The sequence below is a fragment of the Leucoraja erinacea genome, chromosome 1, assembly GCF_028641065.1.
Source record: "Leucoraja erinacea ecotype New England chromosome 1, Leri_hhj_1, whole genome shotgun sequence".
Taxonomy (NCBI): domain Eukaryota; kingdom Metazoa; phylum Chordata; class Chondrichthyes; order Rajiformes; family Rajidae; genus Leucoraja; species Leucoraja erinaceus.
This window is the reverse complement of record NC_073377.1, coordinates 127,784,478-127,795,799: the sequence shown is the minus strand read 5'-3', so window position 1 is coordinate 127,795,799 and position 11,322 is coordinate 127,784,478. Positions and strand designations below refer to the sequence as shown.

Here is an 11,322-nt window from a genome sequence, read left to right as displayed (position 1 = left end):
TCAGGTATAAATAACATTCACATTTATTTTAAAGACAGTCAAGAATTAAACCAGTCTACCTAAAGCCTTCCCAATCTAAAGGGCCTGTCCCACTTGCGTGTCATTTGCGCGTCACGCAGATAGCGCGCAAAGATTTTGTGAATCCCAAAATCCTTGGGTGCTGCCCGCGACCTGCGTGTCACTGCCTATGCACCACGCCTCACTACGCACCATGCGCTCGTAATGCACGCCATGTGTGCATCACGTGCGCGTCATGACGTGCGCGTCGTGCATCGTGACGCGTAAATGATGTTGCATAAATGACGGGCAAATTACGCCCAAGTGGGACAGGCCCTTAACTCTCTCCAAATCCACTCCTGGTTCCCCCTGCTTTTGTCCCCAAAACCCAACATAACAATTTGAATCAGTTTTATTCTCAGATGAACAACAGAGCATTTGCATCAAATGCAAATGCAAATATTTTAGACAAACGTCCTGCATGTGCTGTGAAACAAACTCTTAATTTAAGAGACAACCTAACGCTGTACTGTTATTATGACCTTCCTAAATAGAAACTGGATTATTTTAAGACAATTCTTTGCTTAATTGTGTTCCATAATTGGTCTCCTCCACCCAGTTCCAAATTTAAAAGTTTAAATAATAACCCAACAATACCGTGGAATTTATTTGCTCTTCTTAGTTTACTGCAGTTCACATATGTTAATCGCAAGCAGTACTATCTGAACCTTAATTGACATACTTCTTTTGAACAAATTGTACAAATTATATTATTGGTTTGGAGTTGTCCTGCACCAAGGAATCCCTGAAGGACATGTGTGGATAGGCATGTGTGGATATGAGTATCCGCCTTGGCTCAGAACGTGACATGATTCCACTTCAGCCAAAGTTTGCAAGGTTAATCTTTTCTGAGTTTGACTACAAAAGATGAGGCTGACAGTCCATGTGCTGCCACCAATGTGCTAGAATGTTCAAATATGTAATTTCCCCATATGCAAGTTGTTGCATCACCTGGAATTTATAGTCAATCCTTCACTTCCCTTGCAAAGATGGTGGTGAGACAGACAATTGAAATGGTGCAGTTATACCACCAGTACCACTGGATAGGAGTTCCAGGATTTACAGTCATGGTGTTGTGTGACTTGGAAAGTGCTCACGTGTAATTGCTTTCCCAAGTTCCTGCTGGCCTTCTTATAGGTGGCAGAGATTGTCGGTTTGAGATGTGCAGTTGGAGCAGTTTTGAAGAATAACAACAGTGCATTTTGCAGATGATACATACTACAGGCTGGTTTGGAAGACCAATTGGATATTGTGTGTATTAGGTTAGCTAATAATTAAGCAGGTTGCTTATGCCTGGATAGAGTTAAGCTTAGGGTCAAAGAATTGCACAGCACAAATAACAGGCCTTTGGCCCAACAAATCCATAGTAACCTGGTTGCCTCACTGTAGAGGTTTCGGTTTCCCTTTACTCCACTTCGGCACTTCGGGCCCCACTGCCCAAGTTATTCTCTCCCTTGTCGGAGGGTCAAACGGCCACCACTCCACTCGAGCAGTTCCAAAGAGAGAGAATACAACAAAAGGGATTCCCCTGGGTACTAGACCTCGGAATTATGGTGGGATATGATAAAAGGTTGACTTGACCAGAGTGTGCTGATGAGAGAAAACAGAAACCAAGATGGACTCAAAGCAAGTCTAAAATTTACAGGCTTTATTAAACAATGAGAAATCGAATCTCAGCAACACTACATAGTACGTGGCTAAACTTATGCTTTAAACTAAGACTATGGAAGGAAAACTATCGGGCACGTTGTAAAACTTACTTTAAACAATTTTGCTTGCAAATACACCCCCTTTCCCCTTCTTCTCTCAACCTCTATCCTATTTCGGGAACTTCACCAGGTCACTGGTGTACTTACAGCTAGATTGATGCAGGGCGACAAGCCGTCCAGCTGAGCAGAAAGAGAGAGAGAGTTCTGGCTTGACTCCTGCTTTTTATACCTGAGTTTCTCCCTTGAAATCCCCCAGGTGGTCCTCTGGACAAAAGTTTCGATCTGGCATGAACAATAGGCTTCCGATGATAAGGGGTTTGCTGATGTCATGATCCCTCAGCCTGATCATTATCCCATTGCCTAGATGGACTCCCATTGTCCCGATGGATGGGTCATCCACGATGGTGATTGTGCTTGCTGCTGGCCTGTTTACCACCGTCTGCTGAGGCTCGGTACCTTCCGTTGTGTTTCCAAGATAATCTCGTTATCTCCATCACAGCCTTTCCTGCTCACACCATTCGCAAAGTGGTGTAATGCCCAGGCCCACAGACAGGTTCGAAACTGGTTCTTTCATTGTGGATTGGGTTTTTTTTTAGTTGCAGCCAGCAAATCTGGTTTAAAAATGTACATGTCCTTATCTGAGTTCTTCCATAATTTTGGAGGAATTGCCCCAATTGCAGATGATACATACTACAGGCTGGTTTGGAAGACCAATTGGATATTTTGTGTATTAGGTTAGCTAGTAATTAAGCAGGTTGCTTATGCCTGGATAGAGTTAAGCTTAGAGTCAAAGAATTGCACAGCACAAATAGAAACTAGAAACATAGAAATTAGGTGCAGGAGTAGGCCATTCGGCCCTTCGAGCCTGCACCGCCATTTCATAGCATCCAACTCAATCCCGTACCTGCCTTTCTCCATACCCCCTGATCCCCTTAGCCACAAGGGCCACATCTAACTCCCTCTTAAATATAGCCAATGAACTGGCCTCAACTACCCTTGTGGCAGAGAGTTCCAGAGATTCACCACTTTCTGCTGCGAGAAAAAGTTCTTCTCATCTCGGTTTTAAAGGATTTCCCCTTTATCCTTAAGCTGTGACCCCTTGTCCTGGACTTCCCCAACATCGGGAACAATCTTCCTGCATCTAGCCTGTCCAACCCCTTAAGAATTTTGTAAGTTTCTATAAGATCCCCTCTCAATCTTCTAAATTCTAGAGAGTATAAACCAAGTCTATCCAGTCTTTCTTCATAAGACAGTCCTGACATCCCAGGAATCAGTCTGGTGAACCGTCTCTGCACTCCCTCTATGGCAATAATGTCCTTCCTCAGATTTGGAGACCAAAACTGTACGCAATACTCCAGGTGTGAGTAACAGGCCTTTGGCCCAACAAATCCATTGTAACCTGGTTGCCTCACCAACTGAGTTCCACTTAGCCTGATTTGGAGCCACCGCATGGTTTACAGTATATCCCTCCAAATATTTCCATGTACTTGCCCAAGGATGTTTAAATGGCATAATTGTACCCTTTTCTCCCATGTTCTATGACATGTTTTTCCACATACGTATCACTCTCTGTGTGATTATTCCCCTCCTCAGGTTCTTATTTCCACTCTCACCTGAAACTATGCTTTCTAGTTTAAGACAATTTATTTAGAAATTATTGCTGACTATTCTTAACCAGTCTTTGCTTTTTCAAAAAGCATGTACATCCTTTCTCTCAGAATCCCCTCCAGTAACTTATCCACCATTGAGGTTAGGCTCACCAGTTTTTCCTTGTGGCCTTTCCTAAACCGAGGCAGAACATTAGTCAACCCATCCCTTCCCCAGTCTTCCGGCACCTTGCAGTGGCTATTGATGATACAAATATCTCTTCCATGGGTTCCACAAGTTATTTTCGGCCTTCCCCGAATGTCCTCGCTTATTGAATGTTGTTGGAGCTGCACTCATGTTGACCATTAGAAAATATTTCATCACTGTTCCATCTCTTACCTTTCAGTAGTGGAAAGATTTAAGGGTGGCAGGAGGTAAATCACTCAGCAAGGGGAGGAGGGTGTCCCATTGGAATGGAACTTTGGGATTTTTCAGCTTGAAATTGTGCAATATTGTGTATACTGTATTCATATGGTGCATCTTAGTGTATTCATGTATGGATATAAGGTTCTAATCAAACACTTGGCACATGCTGACCAACCTGGGTCTCACTGTACACCTGGTACTACTCCTGGCCCTGACTCCAGTTGCATACCTTCTCTCATCCCTGTCCCTGAGTCCAGCCTTACACCTGCCCCCCTATTCTACCCTGATCATAGCTGCTTACCTGCTTAGGTTCCCAGTGCTAAACACTCCCCTGGTCCCAGCTTTGACTGCACACCTAGTACTATTCCAAACCTTGACTTTGGATGCACACTCGGCCTTGCTCCGAGCCCCTTTGCACTGACAATATATCTGGCCCTTACATAAAGCCCCATATCTGACCCCCTGGACTTAACCTATTACGTTCAAGCCTACAGGTGCTTATCTAATGCAGTAATCCTTTATGGGGCACTTCACAACCCAAATTATGGATAAAAAAATTTGCTACATTCATTGGCTTCCTTGTTATCTAACATGCTAGTTATTTTGTCAAAGAAGTCATCAATTGGTTGAACACAATTTCTCATCCATAAAATTATACTCACTCATCTGTATAAGTATTCTGTTACTATTTGTTAAGGGCTTGGACACGCTAGAGGCAAGAAACATGTTCCTGATGTTGGGGGAGTCCAGAACCAGGGGCCACAGTTTAAGAATAAGGAGTAAGCCATTTAGAATGGAGACGAGGAAACACTTTTTCTCACAGAGAGTGGTGAGTCTGTGGAATTCTCTGCCTCAGAGACAGGTTCTCTGGATGCTTTCAAGAGAGAGCTAGATATTGCTCTTAAAAATAGCAGAGCCAGGGGATATGGGGAGAAGGCAGGAATGGGGTACTGATTGGGGATGATCAGCCATGATCACATTGAATGGTGGTGTTGGCTCGAAGGGCCGAATGGCCTACTCCTGCACCTATGGTCTATTGTCTATTTCTTTCATTTTCGTAACAAACTGTCCTGAAGTCATTTTCACCCCCAATATTTTCAGTATTTTACTGTCTTCCTCTCACCTGGGACTTTTCCGAAATGCAAAGTCCAATAACTATATATTTAAGCAATATTATTCTATTAAATGTGATCTTGAGAGTACATAATATTTACTGTGGTATTCTAATGCAGGCAGCTTTGTGTAGGATGCGGTATAGCCAGAGCTCGGCCACTGTTCGGGGTGCTCGGCTGCTGCTGCTCGGGATGCCCAGCTGCTGGTTGGGGCTACCGACCACTACCCGGGGCTACCGGCTGCTGCTCGGGGCGCTTGGCTGCCGCTGCTCGGGTGCTGCTCGGGGCACTCGGCCGTTGCTGCTCAGGGTGTTCGACCACTGATCGGGGCACTTGGCCGCTGCTCGGGGTGCTCGGCCGTTGCTCGGGGAGCCCAGCCACTGCTCGGGGCGTTCGGCCACTGCTCGAGGAAACTCGGCGGACTAGATGATTACAGGAAAAAAAATCCGCCTGTGGGCTGGAAGATTTTGGCATTTGGCCCGGGGGCCGTAGGTTGCCGACCCCTATGCTAGAGGCAGGAAACCTGTTCCCGATGTTGGCAGAGTCCAGAACCAGGGGCCACAGTTTAAGAATGACGATGATGCTTTCAAGAGAGAGTTAGATAGAGCTCTTAATGATAGCGGAGTCAAAAGATATGGGGAAAAGTCAGGAACGGGGTTCTGATTGTGGATGATTAGCCATGATGACAGTTAATGGCGGTGCTGGCTCGAAGGGCTGAATGGCCTACTCCTGTACCTATTGTTTATTATCTATTGTCTATTGGTCGGCATGAGCAAGTTGGCCTGAGGGGCCTGTTTCCATGCTATATATATATATGACCATGAATATATATCACATTGTTTGGTTGACCCTGCATGTTGATATTATACAATAGTGAATTTAAAACTTGCATAAAAACTTAAATAATTTGGCTGAATCATATCTCAGGTCTGTTACCTTAGGGAATTGCACAGTTGGAGGCTTGTGAATTAAACTCAGTGCATATATTTGGGCTGTTTATCAACCTGAACCTTCCCTTGGACAGAAATGGCACAATCAGGGAACTATTTACTCACACCATTTTCAAAGATGCATTTGATGACGTTATTGCTTCAGCTGTCATCTTGACTTTACTGTTTTATACGGTGGACTGGTTTAGAACTACAATAGTTCTGCATTGCACTCATTCTGAAACCCAAATTATTTGTTTTAACATTGTTTTTCAAGATTTTGAATTGCCTTTTTCGGAATAAAATATTTATTTATGGGTCGTTGAAACCAACATTTTCCAGAAATGAGAGTATTAATGAAACAAATTAATATACTTTGGACAGGATGACACATGATTTATTTTAGTATTGAAGGTTATAGGCTATACATTTTAATAATTTTTAGCAATTTCCAAGACTGGAAATGTCAAGGACTTGAGGAAATAGCTTTAAGGTAAGAGGGCCAAAGCTTAAAGGTGTGCAGGGCAAGTTTTTTTTAAAGTAGAGAGTGGTGGGTGCTTGGAACATACTGCCTGGGATGATGATGGAGGTAGTGATAGGCATTTAAGAAACTTTTAGATAGGCACATGGATTTGCAGGTAATGGAGGAATATGGATAATTTGCAGGTAAATTAGAATAATTCAACTTGGCATCATGTTCAGCACAAACAGTATGGGCTGAAGAGCCTCTTCCTGTGCTGTATGTCTCTATGTGTTTATGTAGAAACTCCTGGGAATTAGATAAAACTTTGTGAGAATTCATGTGCCTCTTGTAACATTGTACTTCTGCAGTTGGAATAGCTTTGTCCTAACTCCAGTTTAAAAATGTTGTTCATCAATGCTGATAGTTTGTTCTTGGTGCAATGCATGAATTAGCTACTTTCTGGCATAATTAGCAGCCATTCCCTTCATTTTCATTCCACTGTAGTTTGAAGGACAAAAGCACTGACAGTGAAAACAGGCAGTCGGAACAGCCAAGTAGGATTTTTTTTTCTTTTGGAACAATTTGTCATGTAAATGGTGTCAGCTTTGACTTATGAAAATCTGAGAGGAGCTTTCTACATGATTGAAGTTTTCGGCAGCTCAACCGTCTTATATATCTGACAAATGTTGCTCAATTTTATACAATTTAAATCGGGTGTTACCATTTAAATTTTTTTATCTAACCTTGGGGTTAATGTTCCTCTTGAAGGTATTTCTGCATATGCATCCTATCAAAGTGGGTTTGGTAATTAAAACGGGAATTTTCATCAAAACATTAACTAATTTCTCCACCCTGTGCTGATCTTCATGCGTAAATAATATGCTCTCCACTGTGACATTATCATTTTAAAAACAAAGGAACAGCATTGGATTATTCTGTCCCTCGAATCTTCCCTGTTAGTTAATTAAATCAAATACATTTATAGGCATTATTCACCAATCGAGCGTCATCAAGTGTGGTCCTCCAGCCAGTTAGATTGTAGCTGATCTGTACTTCACTTTCTTTATCCATTTTTGCCTCACATGGACTGATAACATTTGTTAACAAAGGAGATTGTATTTACTCTACCAAATTCAACAAACCTGGATTATATTATCTGGAATGTCAAAGATTAAGGGGAGACCTGATGGAAGGATATAAAATCATGAGAGGCATATACAGTGTAGACAAAGATAACCTTTTTCCTACAGTGGAAATGTCAAGGTATAGAGGGCATGGCTTTAAGGTGGCAAGGGCAAAGTTTAAAGAAGATGTATAGGACATCTGTTGTGAATGGCTGAAATGCACTGCCAAGGATGCTGGTGATGGAAGTAGATATGATAATGGCATTTAAGAGGCTTTTCGGTAGGCAATTGGAATAAAGGTATATGGATCACATGCAGGCAGAGGAGATCAGTTTTGTTTAGCAGTATGTTTGCAATGACATTGTGGGCCATTGGGCCTGGTCACGTGCTGTACTGTTCTGTTATTTGTACCAATCCTTTAACATTTCAAGCACAATGTGTTAATAACCCTCTCAACATTTTAAACTCAAATCAATTTTATTCAGCCTACCTTCATGATTTAATCCAAAGTACAAAGACTTGTACATCCAAAACAATGAATGATTATATCTGACTCGATATATTACTTGAAGGTATGGTGCTTGTCAAATTGGAAAAATCTAAAATATTGGCATTTGAATCTGTGAATGGATCAGAGAGAATAGCAGTAACTAAAACAGTTGAGTAGAGTCTCCTCCACTCACAGGAACTGCTAGGACTGTAATTTATGCAGCCTGGTTACCCTCTCAACACACACTGTCTTGTCGATAGGGAGACATTTTTGAGTCCTCTGGTCACATTGTAAGTTTAAGACCCACATTCAGTTTTTGTTTCAAAGAGCGATGGAAACCTGAAATTAAACAAAAATACTGCAGATACTCAGCAAATCAAACACCATCTGTGGAATCCCATTATTATTATTTTTTTAAAATTTAATTTAGAGATACAGTGTAGAAACTGGCCCTCAGACCACCAAGTCTGCGCAGACCAGCGGTCATCCCATACACTAACACTATCCTGCACACGCTCGGATCAATTTACAATTTTACCAAGCTAACTAGACTCTTTAAAATAGCGGAGTCAGGGGATATGGGAAGAAGGCAGGAACAGGGATGATCAGCCATGATCACATTGAATGACGATGCTGGCTCAAAGGGCTGAATTGCCTACTACTGCACCTATTGTCTATTGTCTAGACTACACATCTGTATGTCTTTGGAATGTGGGAGAAACCGAAGCTCCCAGAGAAACCCCACGCAGGTCACGGGGAGAGTGTATACACTCCTCAGAGACAAGCACCTGTAGTCAGGATCGTACCCAGTCTCTGACACTGTAAGGCAACAACTCAACCTCCGCGCCACCGTGATGCCCCTTTAATGGATAGAGCATAATGCAAAGCACATGAGTTTAAAATATATGATTGTATTAAAAAATCAATGAAATTTAAAAATAGATCAGATAAATGTCGACAAGTGAGATTACTTTATCTTGGTATTATGTTGGCACAGATATTGTGGGGCTAAAGGACTGCCCCTCTGCTGTACTTTTCTACATTTAAATTAAAAAAAAGAGAATAACATGGAAGTAAAAATGCTTCCACTGTCAGCATTATTCTTAGGGTAAAGGAACTTGGCTGTGAAAACAAGAAACTTGTCACCAGTGCAAGCTACCATTCCATTACCAATTATGCACCATTTACATCCAATGAGTATTTTTATTTCGGCCCAACCCTAATCCAAACCCAAACCCTGTCACTGTGTGTAGGAAGGAACTGCAGATGCTGTTTGAAACCGAAGGTAGACACAAAAGTTGGGGTAACTCAACTGGTCAGACAGCATCTCTGGAGAAAAGGAATAGCTGACATTTCGGGCATGACCTTTCTGACTGAAGAAGAATCTTGACCTGAAACATCACCTATTCCTTTGCTCCAGAGATGCTCTCTGACCCGCCAAACCTCGAGCCTAATTCAAAGAGCATAAACTAAGCATAAAACTGTAATCTTTTTACCTCCATGTACAAAGTTAGGATTAAAAAAAAATCTTCTGAAGCAAAAAATGAGAGCATTAGAGAATCTTAAAATGTCCCTTCAGTTTTTCACATTTGATAATGTAATCTTTTGTTATGAAGAGCAGGTGAAGGAACTGAGAGTTATTATTCCAATAGACATTGCATGCAGCCGGCATTGATACTGGTCTAAGGACGTCAGGTATTTTATGATTTGTGCCTCCCGTTTACTTTTGATCAATCCATCAGTTTGATAAAGTTGTCAACTAGTCTTCATCACCATATCATATTCATATATTTTTTTAACTTTCTGCTTTCAGCAATGCCAGGAACAGAATGATGAGTTATATTAAAGCTTATCTTCTGTTCGGTGTGGCTTCAAGTATGTGTAATTGCAATGAATAATAGTGCATTTACTCTTCAATCTCTCAGTCAGCTTGGAGGCAGCAAAAAGCTGCAAATATGAATTGAAGTATTGATTAAAGTTAATCACCTGAATCTGAATTAGTTGCATACAAGAGTCATTTCTGTTCCTTCTTGGTCAACTCAGAAATTATTTTCAGTCACTACCTTCACAAAAATCATAAATTCAGAGCAATCTACAGCACCATAATGTTTGCAGTACAGAATAGGTTATGGGCTCTAACCCTGTTAAGAAAATTGATCACTGAGTGGGATAGGTGTATAATGCCCTCAATGCTTCTGTTGTGGACTGCCATCTACTGATCCTTCCCGGAAGTGACCTTATGTGGATATCAAAGAAGATGAGGCTCTTTTTTTATTGACCTTCCGTCTTGTAATGAAGCCACCAACATCCACCGTCTTGATTTACATGTCAATGGCAGCCTCTTGGTAAAATCATATTGGGTATTCTGGGATATGTGCTGTGTTACCATTCAAAGTGAAGGAAAGGAAATGACGCAATAAATCAGAGTGAAAAAAATAAAGAAACTTCAATTGCAGATACAGTTTCACATAGTATATTCAGAGCGGAGATAGATTTTTGAACCATAGGGTATTTGGGGATCAGGAAGGGAGTAAGCTCGAGGCCATATGGCCTACCTCTACTCTTATTTGTTATGTTCCATTCTCTACTCAAAGATGATGCTTCAACTCAGGATTGTGCAAGGAGTTATTAATGTGAATTATATCTATAACCCATGAAGGTCCTTCCTTTCCTCTGTTAAAGTGTTTTAATGCTTTCCTGGTCCAATACTCTTGCAGGCCAGATGAAGATGAGGAGACTACAGTATGTCTGGTGGGCCACAAGGGAAATTCTTTTTCCTCCACACCTACAATAATTCCATGAATAAAAAGTGTTTTTTATCTTACCTCGACCTCCCAATATGGTTCAGCTGGCAGTATTGTTCCCATGAGGCCTGCCTCACTGTTCTAGTCAAAAATAAAGCCATTGTGGCAGCAATTAAGTAATTGAATCCAGTTTTAAATTAGGCCTCCTTGGTCTGCTTGTGATAGAAACCTCTTTGGTCGTGAATGAGAAAGCGAACTTGGTAATGGTTTAACCCCTGACATTCACCATGCCTAAAGAGCCTGTCCCACTTGGACGGCATTTGCATGTCACGCAGGTGGCGCGCGAGAATTTTGAGAATCCCAAAATCCTGGGGCGCCGAATGCTACCGCGCGTCACAGCCTCCACCACCACCTCTCACCACGCACCATGCGCGCGTAATGCATGCCATGCGCGTGTTACGCGCGTTGTGCGTCATGATGCGTAAATGATGACGCACAAATAACTCCCAAGTGGGACAGGCCCTTAAGTCATTTGCAATCAGGAAGTAGTAATTCGAGCAGATTTGTTTCGAAATCTTGGTTCTATTTCTTTAAATACAAGCAACTGACAGGTAAGTATTCAGCCTTCCCTATAATATAGTCAGCTATCTAAGATTGGATTTTAAAAGGGGGCACCTTCTG

At 41.9% G+C, this 11,322-nt stretch overlaps 1 long non-coding RNA gene across 1 annotated transcript; it reads right to left on the bottom strand.

Annotated features, from left to right (window-relative positions):
• Window positions 1–377: 377 nt before the first annotated feature.
• LOC129699526 (uncharacterized) lies at window positions 378–4,110 on the bottom strand. The gene is made up of 2 exons (XR_008723873.1): window positions 3,166–4,110; window positions 378–1,428 (listed from the first exon to the last, which is right to left on the bottom strand). It is a non-coding gene; the product is annotated as an uncharacterized LOC129699526 (long non-coding RNA).
• Between the last annotated feature and the right edge of the window lie 7,212 nt (window positions 4,111–11,322).